Raw genomic sequence first — 17,008 nt, 5'->3', positions numbered from 1 at the left:
TTTCTTCAGAAGCAAATGTTTAGGCTATAAAATTATGACAAATATAAATATACAAGTATTAGTAGCATGTTGTATATAATTGATAAGTATTTAATTATTAAATTTTACTATCTCTTCAATATAGATGGCATCTAAACAAATAAAATGAATTATACAATATAACTATTAGCATTGATTTTGAACAATATAGTATTAGCATTGATTCCAAACTTCATTCAACTTGGTAGAAAGCTTTTGAAATATTACATCCATGAGGTAAGGGAGAAAGTTCATACCACATTGTGATGATCCATGCTACCTTACTATGTCCAAGGCTACCTAACTATGTCTAAGGTGTTTGCAAACTAGAGGCATACTTAGCCTACTAGGCTTTCTTTTAGCTATATAAATGGGACCAAGACCCTTGAACTACTCACTCTTACAAATATGTAGTTATGGTTCCTAATTGTTTTGATGTAGCTATATTCCTATAACCACTAGTGAGCTTTACTCACCTAATACATCTCTTTGCCATCATACACTGATTATGATGAATAAGGTGGTTTTCTATAATTACAATCATGTGATACCCTAGTGCAACCTTTGTGTTGTAGTTTGCAATTAATGTAAGGTTAACCTATATATGTCCTAACTCACTCCTTATAGAGTTATGTTTTAAAGCTTGTGACAATAATCAATGGGTCTAATTAGACCAGTCAAATTAATGCTACCTGGGAACAACTGATTTTTCATTTTATTATTCCTTTAATTGAACTCATTTTATGAGACTGTGGACAATCTTGAAGTTTGGGGGTAAGTTCCACTCATAGTTTCTTTGCGAATCCATCATCTAGGAGGCCTAAATTATTGATCAACTATTAAAATAAAGACTATTTTTCAAAGAAACCTTATCTATCCTTTTTGGCATGTTTAAATATTCAATAAAGGGTATTTGAAAAGCTTATATGTTTTCTTAGTGTTTTGGAAGTCTTAAAAGTTATGGGTTTTAGAAGCTTGCTGGAGACCTAATTAGCAAGGCTACCAGGCCTATCTTGTGCATTTTCTAGTTTATGACCATAGCGAGTTTGTGGAAGGGAAGAACCAATTGAATAACCTTATAGTTGATATTTTAAGATCATTCAAACCACCTTGGATGATATAAATACACACATATATACATACTATTGAAAATATTATGATAGGCTAAGTTACTAAGAGGGGAGGGGTGAATTAGTAACTTATAAAAATTTAATCCTTATTTAGCATCTAATCCTTCATGTGTATTCTCATCTGATTACATGCATGAGAAAATAAAAATATTAAAGCATACATAACACATTTAATTCACAATTTGATGATCCAAAAAACTTCCAAATAGAAAGTAAAACTAGGATGGGGATGATACCCACAAGCTTTAGTATTGCAGTATAAAGTTGACCTATTAAGGATTACAATGATCACTTCTAATTATTTTCCTTGTTAGGAGCAATAAGGACTACTAGGTCCACCTTGCAAAAGGATTTACAAGCATACAATGAAGTATGAACTTGGTAAAGAGATTTACACAAGACAATTAGGTCTACCTTGTTAAAGGATTTGATTGATCCACTTATCAGGATGAAATAGTAGCCAATCTCTGATATGCAACTTGGTTTGCTGAATGAGATTTCTTTGAGTGTAGAAATCACCTTGCGATGATACATAAATCTTTGCTACTCCTTATACTATTGTAGCCTTTTTAATTCACTCTTCTCTCTTATCTTCTTGTTTCATTACATTATGTCATCATACTCCATGCATTGCATGTGATATAATATATATACCAATCCTATTTACAAATTACAAAGTCATCCACAATAAAAGTTTGCACAAAATACACAAAGTTAGCCCAACTACAGGAACTTGGGTTTTGAAGGTTGACTCGGTGAGGTTCTCATACTTAGCATCCATTGTTAATGCTTGACATCATCATGTACTTGGTAGACATATAAGCTTGGTCCATAATGATCACTTCCAAGTAGTCTTCAACTTGATCTGCATTGGTGACTCAATGAATACTATGGAACTCGACATATAAACTTGTAAATATTTTCCTTAGGAAAACATTCACCTAGGACCAAGGAACTCAAGCACAAGCACAATAGTAGACCAAAAGAGTATGATCAAAATGATGATATGAAGACATAGTGTTTCCTACTGCACCAAATCAAAAGCACCTATGGTTGGAATTGGATTAGTAGTAGCAATAGGAGCATCAGGAAGTGTGATCTCATCTAGAGGTGAAGGAACCATAGCTGAAGTAACTAATGATAGAATTTCTTTTGGAAAAGGAGGAACTATTGTATCTTCATATTCTTTCCAAAGAGCCATCCAATCATCATGAGGAAAACTTGCCATACAAAGAGGAGAAAAAGATTCCTTACTCATGTTGTTATACATAAAGTGAATAAGAAGATGATGATGATCTACCCAATTAAGATTAGGTGGCAGTATCTTTGAGCAGAGAATAGGAAACATTTTTTGATGTTCTCTTAGATGATCAAGCATCAAAGCACTCTATTTTTTATAGTTCCTTGATGTCAACTTCGGTGTTAAACCGGATTGGCATATGTGACAAGACTCCATGAGAGCAATCTATGTATGCAACCCCCAAAATGAAAGGGAGAATCAAAGAAACCCACCACACCCCCCCCCCCCCAATTAATGAATGATTCAGGCACTTTGTAGCCACTTGCCAATTTAGGGCCTATTTTTGAAAGTGAAATTTCTATCCACAAAAGCCTAGAACTTGATTGCAAATCTGGAAAGTAGACAAAAAATTATGTACTTTCAAAAAAAAAAATTGAATTATGTATCTAGATGAGCCCGTACTAACCATTTGAAGTCACAAAAATTAGGATTTACAAGTTGCAAAAAAATTTAGGAATAGAGATCTCAAACTACCTACACCAATGTGTAGATCATGAAATTCTAACCCAAAACAAAAGAAAATTGATCACAAAAAGGAGTTTGTATGAGGGAGATATCACTATTTGAAAATCACCTCTGTTATTATTTTTCTTGAATCGCTACGATTGTGCCTCCAAAAATCAAATGACTCTAGATTTGGTCGTAGATGTCTGATTTGGATGAAAAAAAATTTGATTTGGCAATTTTTTGACCTTTTGGATGTGATGCAAATATCTAATTTGCACCAACAAGCTTCAATATTCACCTACAAAAATATTTTCTACTAGCCTGATGGCCAAAAATATAAAATAATGTAGATCTAAAAAAAATTGTAGTGATGTAGATGAAAAAATGTAGACCTAAAAATTAAATGGACAGAACTAAAATGATCATACCAATTTTGCAAATTGGGCCTTTGGGTTGCTGGTTTGTAAAAAAAATATTACCTCAATTTTGACTATGGCCTAGGATAGGCAAATTTATAGTCAAATTTCACTGAATTGACATTCTAGATGCAATGGCAAGGTCTACTTTGGCTCTAGACACTCCCAATGACTGCAATACTCTATATCTAGGTTGAGGTGTCCTTAGAGAGATGAATCAAGATCGGTCTCGAATTGCTATGTGAAGAGAATTTCCCTCAATTTTGATACCATGTAAGAATTTGCCTTGGAGAAAAATTCACCCAAGACCAAGGAACTCAAGCACAAGCACAAAAGTAGACCAAAAGAGTATGATCAAAATGATGATATGATATTCATTCAATATAATTGATTGATATGAATTGATATGAAAGTACACTAGGAGTGCCTGTATATAAGGCCTCTAGAATGCTTCTAGAATGCATAGGAATCAACAACATGATAAGTAATACAACTAGGCACATGTCCACCAGATATGCGTTATCCTCCATTAAGCATAGGAGTAAGTGCAATGATGAGAGGATAAGCCTACAAAGGTGTAGCATGCAAAATTATGTTGTAGACACCATGTGTTAAATTAGGAGTGCAAATAACTATGTTTTCTACATGACAACTCAATTAATTATGCAAAATATAGTGTTGTAGACACCATGTGCTGAATTAGAGCTACTTACTCTAGTGTTGTCATTATGACAACTCATAATAGTACGCAAACTCCTAAGTGTCTCACCTAAGAAATAATAAAATAATGCAAAATAATAAAACAATGCATTAACCTAAGTAAACTTAAGTATAATAATTAAATACTTATTTACACCAACAAAACTGAATCACTTGATTCACACTGCATAACTCAATCAATGCTATTACTGCAAGCTTGGTATAAACTGAGTCACTTGGTTAACATAGAGTAGCTCGGTTAACACTAGATTCTCATCATAGTGCCTATGAACTCAATAAGCACTGCACAACTTGGTTTTCACTAATAAACCCAACTTACACTATAATGCTTAGTTTACAGTACTGATCAACAACTTTTTAGTAACTACTTGTTGCAAACTAAATGCTATCCAAGGAACTTGATAACAACTATAGAACTTGGTAGCGTCTGAAATGCTTGGTTAACACTATTAATTGTACAATATGCTCAATAGATACTTATGATCTAAATAAGTGTATGCCACTAATAACAAACATGACTGAAATGTCAACACATACATTCATATATACACACGTACATACATGCATACATACATACATCTACATATGCAATTTTATCACCTCATTTAACTAACTTTACTTTCAAATAAAAATTTAGGAACTAAAATATTGGAATCGTACAAAGGAATCATGGAGGAAAGCCAAACAAGTGAGTGAATGAATTTTGGAATGCATAGACATTAATGATCTGAAGCACCAAGCATTATGAACCGATATGAAATTTGATGGTTCGTGCTTTGTAGTTTTTATGTTGATGATGGAAAGTAACCGTTACCTTAACACTATCATTCATGGTTTGAGAAATTATATATGGCCTACTCTTATTTTTAATTTTTTTTTGTCAAAGGAGATTTACGATTACCTTTTATCTAAACAACAAACATGATTGTAATTTTGGTCTAAACATTATGAACATGCAATAAGGAATCTATTGAGTCAGAGCAATAATGGAGGGAAGTGATATGAGAAACTTGGGAAGAGACTAGTCATCTTCCACAATGAGTGGGAATATACATTCACTAGTTTGTGTATGATTCAATGGAATAATCTGAGGCAAGATGAAGCCCTAGTTTTTTTTTCCAAAAGTCAGGTCCTCCATTTATGATGTTTGAAAGTTGAAAAAGGGCAATCATTGATGTCACTTGATCTTATAAAGAAATACTATCCAAAATATTGAAAAAGGATATGGAGCTTTGGAAAGATTCTTTCAAAAAGAAAAAAAATAAATTCATTATTACTAGTGAGCATGGTGTTGGAAAAATTTCAATTGCTCAAGGACTTGCTTAATGTATTATACAAGGAGTTGTCCCTAAACTACTTATAAACTAAAAATTTGTCTCAGTAGATATGGATGTGCTTATTGCTGGAACTAAATTTTATAGAGATATTGAAATGATTGAAAATAATATAAAGAAAATTTATAGCATTGAATGATCACGTTGTTGCTTCTTTTAAAAATACACCAAAACTCAAGTCACAAGAGTATAGATCGGGGCTTAGACCATAATGACATATGAAATAGTGTGCAATTAATCTAATGCAAAATTACAAAATTTGGAGTTAGAATTGGTAGAAATTAAGATTATATTTCTCCCAGTGATTATAGCTCATAACTGTAAATCCAAAGATGCTATAGCAGAATGCCAAGAGGACTTTCAAACTTGATTCAAGAAAATGATCAAATATGCATCTTATGGAGGAAATAGATGAAATTAATGAGTTTTAGGGCTAAAAGTTGTTTCAAATAATGGTCACATCAACATCAAAACCCATATCAACATGATTTTATTCCTTATTTTATTAATTTGAGCAAGAGAACTTCAAATACATCAATTACAATTTCTTAAATAGAAAACATCCTTGAAGATTATGAAATAAATCATTATCCAAAAAAAATCCATACAGAGGGATCTTAAATGGAAGGTGAAAACATAATAACCAAATTGAAATAGAGAGAAGAATGGAGATAGACCAATCCAATGTTGGAAACAAAGAAATGATAGCATGCAAAGGATAAAGAGGATGACAATACTTCTGTGGTTCAACACATATTTGAGGAAGCATCCAAATTAGAACCAATCTCTATAGTCTAATAGGTTCAATCAATTAAAACTTTTGGATATAATGAAGATGCAAAAAAAAAAGTGACAAATGAATATTAAAAGGTGTAAGACATCCAAGTCCATGTGCACCTTCAAAACCAATATCAAGTGTATCCCAATATCAAGCGTATTTCAAACATTTGTGAGGTCTTGTATCCTAGGTTTATCATCTTTTCTCATTCAATATTGCTCTTAGTTTGATTATTATGTTCTTGATTTGCATTTTTAATTCTTTCTATTTTCTAACATTTTAGTATTTTCCAAAGTAATAGAGTCATGGGAACTAGTGGCAACAATAACATTACATGGAAACCTATGAGAGTCTTGTGCAAAGAATATGGATTTGTTTTATACAATGAAGGAATAGACCCATTTTATTATCACAATCAAGGGTACTTTTTTGGTTCAGTAAATGCCTAAAAATCTTAGATGGCTAGGTCTTTACAAAATCCAATCGAGAAATTGGGCAATATGAACAATGTGTAAGAATCACCATAATCAATGGCCAAAGTAAAAGTTACCTTATATCCTTACCTTGAAATTAAGCAAGTTGCAAACAAAAATTACCTTGAACCCTTCCAATGAAATTGAAAATACGTTCAACCCTTACGTTGAAATTAAGCAAGCAAACAAAAGAGGATGAGACCTTACCTTGAAAGAAAGTTCCAAATAGAAGGGGGTGCAGAGAATGAAAATGAGTCCATCAACCTTACCTTGATGGTGCTAAAAATCTCTTAATTGGTCACACCTGAAACCTCCTACCTACACTTTGCTACATGATATGAAATGAAGTTTCAATTTTATTTTATTTTGTTTATATCCCTAATAACATCAAAAGTTTGATGCCAAACTTAAATGTCATCAAAATTTTGATGTTATTAGGATCAATTTTTTTAAAAATGAGTTTGACAAGCCAAATTGTCTTGCCATAAAAAATTACCCCCAAATGTACTAGTGACCCTTAAAGTGACGCATGCTATGAAATGAAGTTTCACTTTTATTTTTAATTTTTATATCCCTAATAACATCAAAAGTTTGACACCAAACTTAAATGTCATCAAAATTTTGATATTATTAGGATCAATTTTTTTTTAAAATGAATTTGAGAAGACAAATTGTCCTTCTATCAAAAATTAGTGTCAAAATTTACCCCCAAATGTACTAGCAACCCTTAAAGTGATGCACATGACTACCACCACTCTTTAGCTATTGGCCAATACCTTGAAGGAGGATAACGTTGGGAAGGAGGACACACAACTTCTTTATAGCTTCCTTGCTAAAGACTAGACTAAGGTCTTCCTAGTTGGGAAAGGTAAGAAAAAGGATGCTAGTTAGTTTCTCCCTAGTGTTTGATGTTTTTTTGGTACTCTAATGGTTTTACTCCCCATTTGTTGTTGATATTTTTGTTTTTCAACTTGAACTTGGTTATGGGTTGTAGGTGGTATGATGCGATGACCATCTACATGCATTATGTTAACTTGTTAAACTCTATTGGTTTTAAGAGTAGGAATAATAGTAATTTTATATACTATTATATTGTTGCTTGTGTTTTTGATATGAACCATTAGGTAGATTGTTTGGTAGTGTGCTCATTGTCATCTGGTTTTTGTTAGTTGTTCCACCACCATTGTAAATGGCTAAACCCCTAGTTTTTGGCTACTTTCTTATCAAAAACAATAAAAATATGAATAGTCTCTCATGTACAATGTCCATTTTTGATGATTAGTACTCACAATATAATGTAAGGATCATTTTTTTCTATCCTCTTTCAAACATGCATAGTTTTTCTCTCAACACCTAAACACATGCATATCTAATATATACATAAATATTAGAGACAAAAATATACATAGATAAATGTATTAAAAAAAATTAAAAAATTAAATATATACTTGTGCTTACATGTACTTGATATCTCCCAAGAGACTCTACATGGTATCGATTGATGCATTCTTGATGATACACTAACGGAGTCATTTGATGAAAAATATTTCTTGCACCATTCAACAATACCATGTAGATTATTTATACAAACCCCCTTATAATTCATTTGATACTTTTATAGAGAACATTTGATGCAAGCTCTAGCACCATCATCTTCACCTTTGCCATGCCCACTTTCAAAGAAACTCCATACATGTATATTTTCATTACGATGATATCAAAAAAGTGCACAAAATGGTCTAGATGATTTGAATTGTGTAGCACACTCATCTAACCATAGATAATTTTTTTCAGTGATGATGCCCCTTCCTTCATATATGCAAAACAATTCTTGAAATAATGTTCTACATAATGAATATTGTGTTCTTTATCATCACTTATGTAGAATTGATATTCTTTCTTAATGATTTGTGTTTCATATGTGCTTTAAATAACATCCAAACCTAACTGTGTGTGATAATAAGACACTTGTACCATAATAGTAACCTAGTCTAAAAAATAGTAGTCTAATTGAATAGCCTTTTGATGAATGAAAGAATAGTTTACTACAAAGTCAACAATTGATAAAATGGTTCCAAGTGAAAAATTATCTACAAGTGTTTAAAATTGATGTACTTGCTTTGCAAAAAATGAATGATGAATATACAGTTGAATCAAACTTTTAAAATTGTCCATAGAAGCTCCAACAGTTATCTCATCTTGAATATATTCTAATATTTTTGTTTCTTTCCCAATTTTAGTTTCATTCCTTACATACTTTTAACACTTGCAATTTATCATTTTTGTGACATCAATATCTTCATTTTTCAAAGGAAAAGAGCCAAATCAGCACACCTGCCACATGTTCCTTTGATGCAATTAATTTGACCAATATGATCATTTATTTTGTCACACAAAATAGATGAAATGAACTAACTTCATCTACTAGGAGGAGCATTTTTATAACTACAAGTATCTTCTATAAATCTTTGATGAACTTGATAGTAGAGGTCAAATTCAATATGGTAATGACAACAAGTTTCAAACACTTTGTTTCTCCTTACATAATATATGGCTTCAATCTCACAAATAATGTTTTTCCAATCTTTATATCAAGATTTGAAGTACAAAATGAGACATACAGTTCATGGTGAGCTATGTCCAACCAATGTTTTGCATGATGTCCATAATGATTATCTCTAACCCTACATCTAAGAACATCTCTAGAGTTTGATGAAGGACAAGTATTATAATTCCAAAATGATATTACCAAATCTTTGATTCTATCAACAATCCTATCATAACAAGTAGCTCTACACATAATTGTCCAATTTCCTTCCAAAGTGCTATCATCCAAAACTATTTTTCTCTTAACATATTTTGATATTTGTTTCTACTAAAACCAATCTGCGATGAAATTGAAGATATTTTTTTGTTTTGAGGTACATTGCTACTAAGAATAAATGTTAGCAATACTCTTATTGTCACAATATTAGCTTTACTTCAAGTAGTTTTCCCTACCAAGCTCAAACCTTTCTTAAGATTTTCAATAAAAGAACTTTGCATGTTATAATTTTTTTGTTTTTTTGATGTTGTGTCTACTCCCAACAATTGTAATGGTTCTTGCAAGTCTTTTCCTAGAAGAACATGAGAAGGTACTTGGGCCTGTTCAAATGTTTCCAAATCATCAAATTTACTTGTTATTTCTTTTATTATCTTTTTCAAAGATCTCTTTTTGGAAAGACTTAATGATTTAATATCAACATGTGATTTCAATTTATCCATATCCATTGCAAGTAAATGATCTAAATTTCTATGTGTGATATTTTTATTTACACTTATAGCTAGTCTTAATTGTTCATCCATACCAATAGGAACAATTGATCCTAACCCTTCTCCAATTTCTATTGTTTCGTGTCTTTAATTTTCACGTCCTAAATTTTCATGTCCTAAACCTTCCTCAATATCTATTTGCACATCTTCTAACTATTTATTGTGGGCTACATGCACATAAATGAATGAGATTACAATACTATTTAGAGAAAATAAAAAAGTATAGACAAATATGAATGTGTCGGTACATACCTTCTCTCCTGATGATAATTTGTTAAACTTTTTCATGATTTTTGTGTTCTACATCAACTGATATATTTCTTGTCGATTTACTTTGTCTTCCTTTCTTTTTAACCATCTTTATTCTTCACAAAACTATCAAATTGCCTTTAAAACAAAAAACTCATATTTTTAATATTTTACTTCTTTCTATTTCTTTCAAAAACAATGAATTTGAAGATGATTTACATTCTAAAAGACATTGTATATTTATATACATAAAATATTCTTACAATAATAATAAATATGCCTAGGCCTAGGCTTCACTGACAAGGAACTTCATTTGAAGCCCCTTCAGCCTATTCACGATCGATAAGAAACCTATCGAGGAAGTGTGAAGGGGGCTTCATTGGAAGCCCCCTTTGTGCCACATGTAATGGAAAGGGGGTTTTTGAATGAAGGGGGATTCCTTTGAAGCCCTCCCAACTTCATTCAAAGCCTCATTCATTTGAAGCCCCTTAATTTATTTATTTGCAAATTTCATAGTTTTTTCCTCAAATTTTGCCCTTCTCAGGGCTCAAACAATGGCCAAATAGATTTAAAAAAAAAAACTAAATATACCACCTTGGTCTATTTTGAATAAGCTTTCCATTGACTATGATTTTATTATACATTGTGTATATTGTGACATTTTATCTATAGTTTTATTAAATATAGGTTGTTCGGCCATCTCACAAGTCTCAGTTTGAAGCTTTAAGAAAAATAGAAAATGAGAAAAAATAATTTAAAATAATTTCTACTAAGGTATGTGTGTTACCTTTCTATAAAAACAATAAAAAATCCATTTCAATTTAAACAAAACAAATTACATTCACCAAAATTAACCTATGTCTGATTCATACAATTTTTAATGAAAATGAACAAAACCAACTAAAATTCCTAGGTATTGATGTAACCATTCTAACCTTGAAAGAATTTTTTCATTATCTTTAAAAAAAATAAAAAATTATGTTGATCAAAATGATCATCACTCTTTAAAAATCTTGATTTTTCATATAGACCACTTCTTGAAGGAGATAACATAATAGATAAGATAAGATAAGATAAGATAGTAATATTAATGTCCAAAAAAAGACCAGAAAGAGGTCTATGGGACTGAAAGATAATAGCAAAGAAGGAAAAAAACCAACAGGAGCACGCAAAGGTGTCGGAAGAGAAGCAACAAAACGCAACAAAAAGCACTATGATGCTTTCATGGGTAAAAAGAAATCAGTCACAGCATGAAACATGTGCCGATGCATAGAAATATTATACTGTCGCCAACCATTCCTAGAAAAGTGTTGCTGGTGCATATAAGCAGAACGGGATCTGACATGTCTAGAAGGTTCATCAAGCCGAATAGAGCTAGAGGGCCTTTTCACACCACACAAGGGGGATAAAGGTGTAAAAAAAGCAGTAATGAGCTGAGTAGATGAGTGTGGGTGTAGAAGCGGAGTCCGAATCATACCATCCTGGAGCATAGTAGCCTCACGAAGATACAATGTAAGGCATCTCTAATCATAGTAGCTGAAGAAATCATAGAGAGAGAAACACTCTCTGAACAAACAAAAGAACCTCCCTTTGATCTCATAGTAAATAGGGCATCGAAAAAGAAAGTGAGCTTCATTTTCCACCTCCCCCAAAGCACAGAACACACAAGTCCGCTCCTCTCTGGCAATCTAATGATCTGACTAAGCTCGAAGATGGTGAGAACCAACTCTGAAAGAACCTAAAGAAATCCACAAGGCATGAGATCAACACCGTGAGAGATAGCTTGGCCGGGTAATAATCCCATCTGAGATCTCCAAAAAGTGTGTCACATAAAATGACATCCATGGGCTTAACCCACCAGGAGGGTTAACCCAAGTAGTAGTAATATAACATCGATAAATATCAAGACGAACATGCTCATTCAACTCCTGCTGAGAAGGGAGAAGATGAGCAGGGGCATCCAAAGAGAACTGAAAAGAAGGGAGACAATCAATATCAATCCCAATAGAACTCAGCAAAGAAGAAACCTACGCACACCAACACTGTGCCCGAGCACCAATTTCAGCAGTTGCTATGGAAATTGAGGAGCAATAAGCTAAATAGGAGTAACAATCACAATCACCCGCCATATCAGCGAACCCACGAAGGCGATGAAGAAACCATACTAAGTCAAAGATGGCTGCAAGTTTGAAAGGATGAGCTCCAAAATCAGCAAGAATGATACTGTGGGGAGTAGATGTATGACATCTGATGATGCGCCATAAAAATAAAGTCTAAACCCACTCAATCAATGCCTAATCTGAGCTAAGGAGAGAAGGGCCCCAATACACAAAGCCATAAAGAACAATTAGTCAAACAAGGGAATCAAGGAGAGATAGCTTAGATAGGGTATCCTAGCAGTGATGTTTGAAGCACTATTTCTCAAGCAAAGTAAGAGAACCCATACCCTTATTAACTCTGGGCTGAATAGCAAGTCTCATACTGAACTGCGGTCCAGCAAACAAAACACCCAGATATAAATAGGATAAAGTAATCTCAATCTCTTGGCCCTAAAATATGAAGCGAAGATGAGAAGTCTTTAAACAATTAAAGACCATGACCCGAAAGATAGTATTAGAAATTAGACAAAAAATGCTACAAAACACTAGTTTACATTATCTTCAAATTCTTTATGATTTTTAAGTAATACGCATTTGAAAGTGAAGCTTTTAAAAAGAATCTATTTCAATGTCAAAGTTGGCCTAAAAGTGGGAGCCATTATTATGGCCTGGATCTTTGAAAATAAAGGTGGGCGACCTAGTCCTAAGAGAAAACCAATCAGCTCGAGAAGAGAAAGGAAAAATTGAAGAAAATTGGCTAGGTCCTTTTGTGATTACCATTGTATAAGGATTTAGAGCATATCAATTATCGACATTTGAGGGTGAGTTTTTGAATGAACCTATTAACAACATGCACCTTAAGAAGTTCTATTTCCAAAAACCCCAATGCAAGGGATGAAAAGTACAAAAAAATACAAAAATACAAAAAAAGTACAATAAAAGGAAGTGGGGAGAACCTAGTAACAAGCGTCACATGTGATATTATGATTCTTTTGAGTTCCCCATCTAATTGTATAAATCCATAATAAGCTTTCACACCATCCATTTCCTAGTTTGTACATATCCATAATAAATTGGTTACCTATGAGGTCTACCTTGTATATATCCATAATAAATTTCCATTATAGCTTGGTCTAGATTGGAGTCTTCATCCATGTCTTTCTCCATCCCTAATAAGTCAGTCCAATACCTAACTAGAGGCATGTCCTTAACCTAGTTCTAGAAGTGGATCTTTGACAATCATGACTCAATAGAGGAAAAAAAATAGGAGTGAGTTTTAATAATATTGAGATAGAAAACAACAATCAAATGGTGCTTGACAATTGAATCAAATGTTGAATCATAACTTTAGATATATCAATCAAACTATTATCTACATAAAAAATTCAACTTGTCAAAAAATATAAACAAATAAATAAAACCATAACAAGATCTTTGGCAAGAGATTTATATATCTGGTGGTAGTTTTTGATTGATTATTAGAGCACATGCATTCATCAATTTAGTTTCATTTGTTATCATGTTCCTATACAATTCCAGGATGTCTAATTGGTACGAGTAAATCACTTTTATCTACCATGTGACTAGAATAACTAGGATGGAATGATATTTTTCTTTAATTTCTATTTGTGGGGTGCTTATTATTGAAGTTGATTAGATATTTATTCTCAAGTGTATGTGCATAAGTGCCTTCATATATCTAATAAGCATTAAGTGGTGACAACTTAGTTTTTCATGCTCTTACTTGGATTATGATGTGCCACACATACGTTGACTCCAAAAATATGTTCATAGATGAATCAAAAAACATTCCTTGTATGTCAATCACATAAGCAAGACTCAATTCATCTTAGTTTAATTATACCTAGATGCTTGTCAAGATTGCAATATTAATGTCCATGTAAGAAATGCTCAGTTCATCCTAGTTTAATTATACCATGATTTTTTTGTTCTCTTACAATAATAAAGAGCTTAACGATGATAATAAAAAATCACGCCACCTCAAATCAAGATGTGATAGAAGTAATAGAGATTGTTAATTTCAATCTTGCATTTTTGTATTCATCCACATTTGCATTTCATACATATTCATGTCATTTGCATATGAGTTTCCTTTATAGATTATGGGTCCTTTCTTCTAAGTTTTCTAATTCTTCCATTAGATCATTGTAGGGTGTGACATGGTTGTTGTTATTATGATTGAAGCTATTTGATTGCATTTCATATAGTATTCCATGATTAAAAGGTTAATTAGTTCATTAATATTGTTCATATCAATTCATCATGGTATCATAAGTCATCATCATAATTTATTTTACTTACAATAATTTAATAATTTCACAAATAATCATGATAGATCCATAACACATATAATTTTAGGCATCATTTAGGAATCATAAAAATCATATCATATTACATCCATGCCCATTTATCCATTTCATATAAACCATTATTTAGTGATTCATTCAATCTCATGCATATAGAAACTCATTCACAAACATAAATCATTTTAGATTCATCCATATAGTATAAGGTACACCCATACATAGTTAAAAAAAATGCATTAATGTATCATTTAGAAACCATCGTGTACCATTTAGAAACAATGCATGCAATAGATCATACATAATGCATTTCATAAACCATAATAAGTGCATATAGAAGATAGAAAGATAGAAACAACATATCATATCATATAACTGCATCACACCATAGAGCATCAACACACATATACAACTGCATATAATCAAAATCATGACGTAACATATCATGCATATGTCAGTATCCATTGTAAATAAACATCATAGAGAGTCCATATAATCATCAAAATAATAAAGTATCAATATTTCTCATATAATGTCCATGCATGATAAAAAATAATATACAAAGTTCAAATATCCAATAGTTGATGACATCATCATATAATAACAATATGTCTCAAAGTACATAGTCCATCGAAACACAAAGTGTCTATTAAAAAAAAGTGTATACAATGTGTCTAACTAGCACTACCACCAAACTTTATCTATCTGCCTCTACAACAAATAATAGATGGTCATGTCTCCTTTGCTAGGTCAGTCCTTTTGACCGTCTCTACTTGTCTGCCAATATTAGGCCTAAGAGGTCTCAAGGCCATGTCTTCACTCTCTCCATGTGCTCTAACTAAAGGTATAGCTACATAAGAGCTCTCTCTAAAGCTCCCAATCTATTGGTCCTCAGGAATGACTCATTGACATGCCTCCTTCCATTAGGAAATCTCCCTACCAGATCTCACCATAGTCTCATACTCTCCATGTTCAAACCCAAGGTCTAAGCCCTCTCCATCTTCTCTAATAGAGTCTTGGTCATAAATAATCTCTCTAGTGGTCTATCTCTCTCACTGAGAGCCTCTACCAACTGTTTCTCCAACCACTCTATCCTTCACTCCAACCTCATAACCCTAACACTATGTCTCTTTACCTCTGCGAACCCCTCTACTACTTTCTCTAACTTCTCCTCCTCCTTCCCATACTCATGAATGTAGGGGCCCCCTATCCAACCTCTACATCCTATGGGAATTCTTGTGCTAGATCCTCCTATATAGGTCTCTTTACCTCCTCTTCTTCAAATGCTTCTCTAGGCATATGAACTCAATCTTGTCCCTATACTTGAGGATGAGGACTTGGTCTAGGCCCTCTACCTCCTCTCACTACCCCTCCACTACGAGTATGAACTCTCCTCTTACCTCATCTATCTCCTCCAAGTCTAGGTTCTTTACCTCCTCTCACTACCTCTCCACTATGAGTGCAAGCTCTCCTCTTACCTCGTCTATCTCCTCCATCATCATCACCATCATCACCATTGTCTCCATCACCTCTATCTCCACCTCCACTTGGAGGTGGTCCTTGACCACAATCTATCCCACCAAGTCTCCTCCTCTGTCCTTTGTTATCTCCTTTATCAACTGGAGGTGGCTCATCTAGAGAAGAAATCCTCAAAGTTGGATGTTCTTGTAGATATCTTTGATACTCTTTGGTCATCATGGGATCCACAATATCTCTCCTTATAGTCCATGCATGAAATGGTATATGCATTAACTCTTTCCTAGAGACCTCATATGAAGGCATATACCCCAAGTCCCTCCTCTCTTGATGTATCCAAGAAATATTTGTCACACCCTAAGGCATCCCCCTGTAACTGACCAAACTATCACTACACACAACTCACAAACTACCTCTCTAGAATGTGTGAGGTCTGGCCAATCAACCATCTCGTCTAGAAGTAGTATCCCAACTCCATCTCATCATCTCAATCCTTAGTCTAAATATGGTTTTCATATAACTAAATCCAAATTGTCCAACACATATCTCCAATGCTCTAGCCTTCCCAACATAGGTTGGGACTGAATTGATGAGTATAAATGAACATATGCATGTCCTACACCCACGAATCTCATGTAACTAGGATGTATGTGTTAGCTAAGTGCTCCCACATCCAAATAGGTAACAGTGTCACACATGTAGATAAGGAAGCTCCATTATGGTATACCACCTAATGTAAATCATGGTAAAAGTGTGCTAGCATACACACTCCCCAAGCAAATCGGGTCCCCTCCTCCATCATACTCTTTAGTGTTTGACCCTATCTAATAAAAAATCCCCTTGATCTCCTATTTGGACAAATATAACTTGATATCATCCCTTCTAATACTAGAAAAAGTGGCTCATATGCCTCCATCATATGCTCCCAATTG

Source organism: Cupressus sempervirens, chromosome 5 (assembly GCF_028749045.1).
Source record: "Cupressus sempervirens isolate cs-2001-9-10 chromosome 5, ASM2874904v1, whole genome shotgun sequence".
Lineage (NCBI taxonomy): Eukaryota > Viridiplantae > Streptophyta > Pinopsida > Cupressales > Cupressaceae > Cupressus > Cupressus sempervirens.
Note: the sequence above shows the minus strand (reverse complement) of the source record.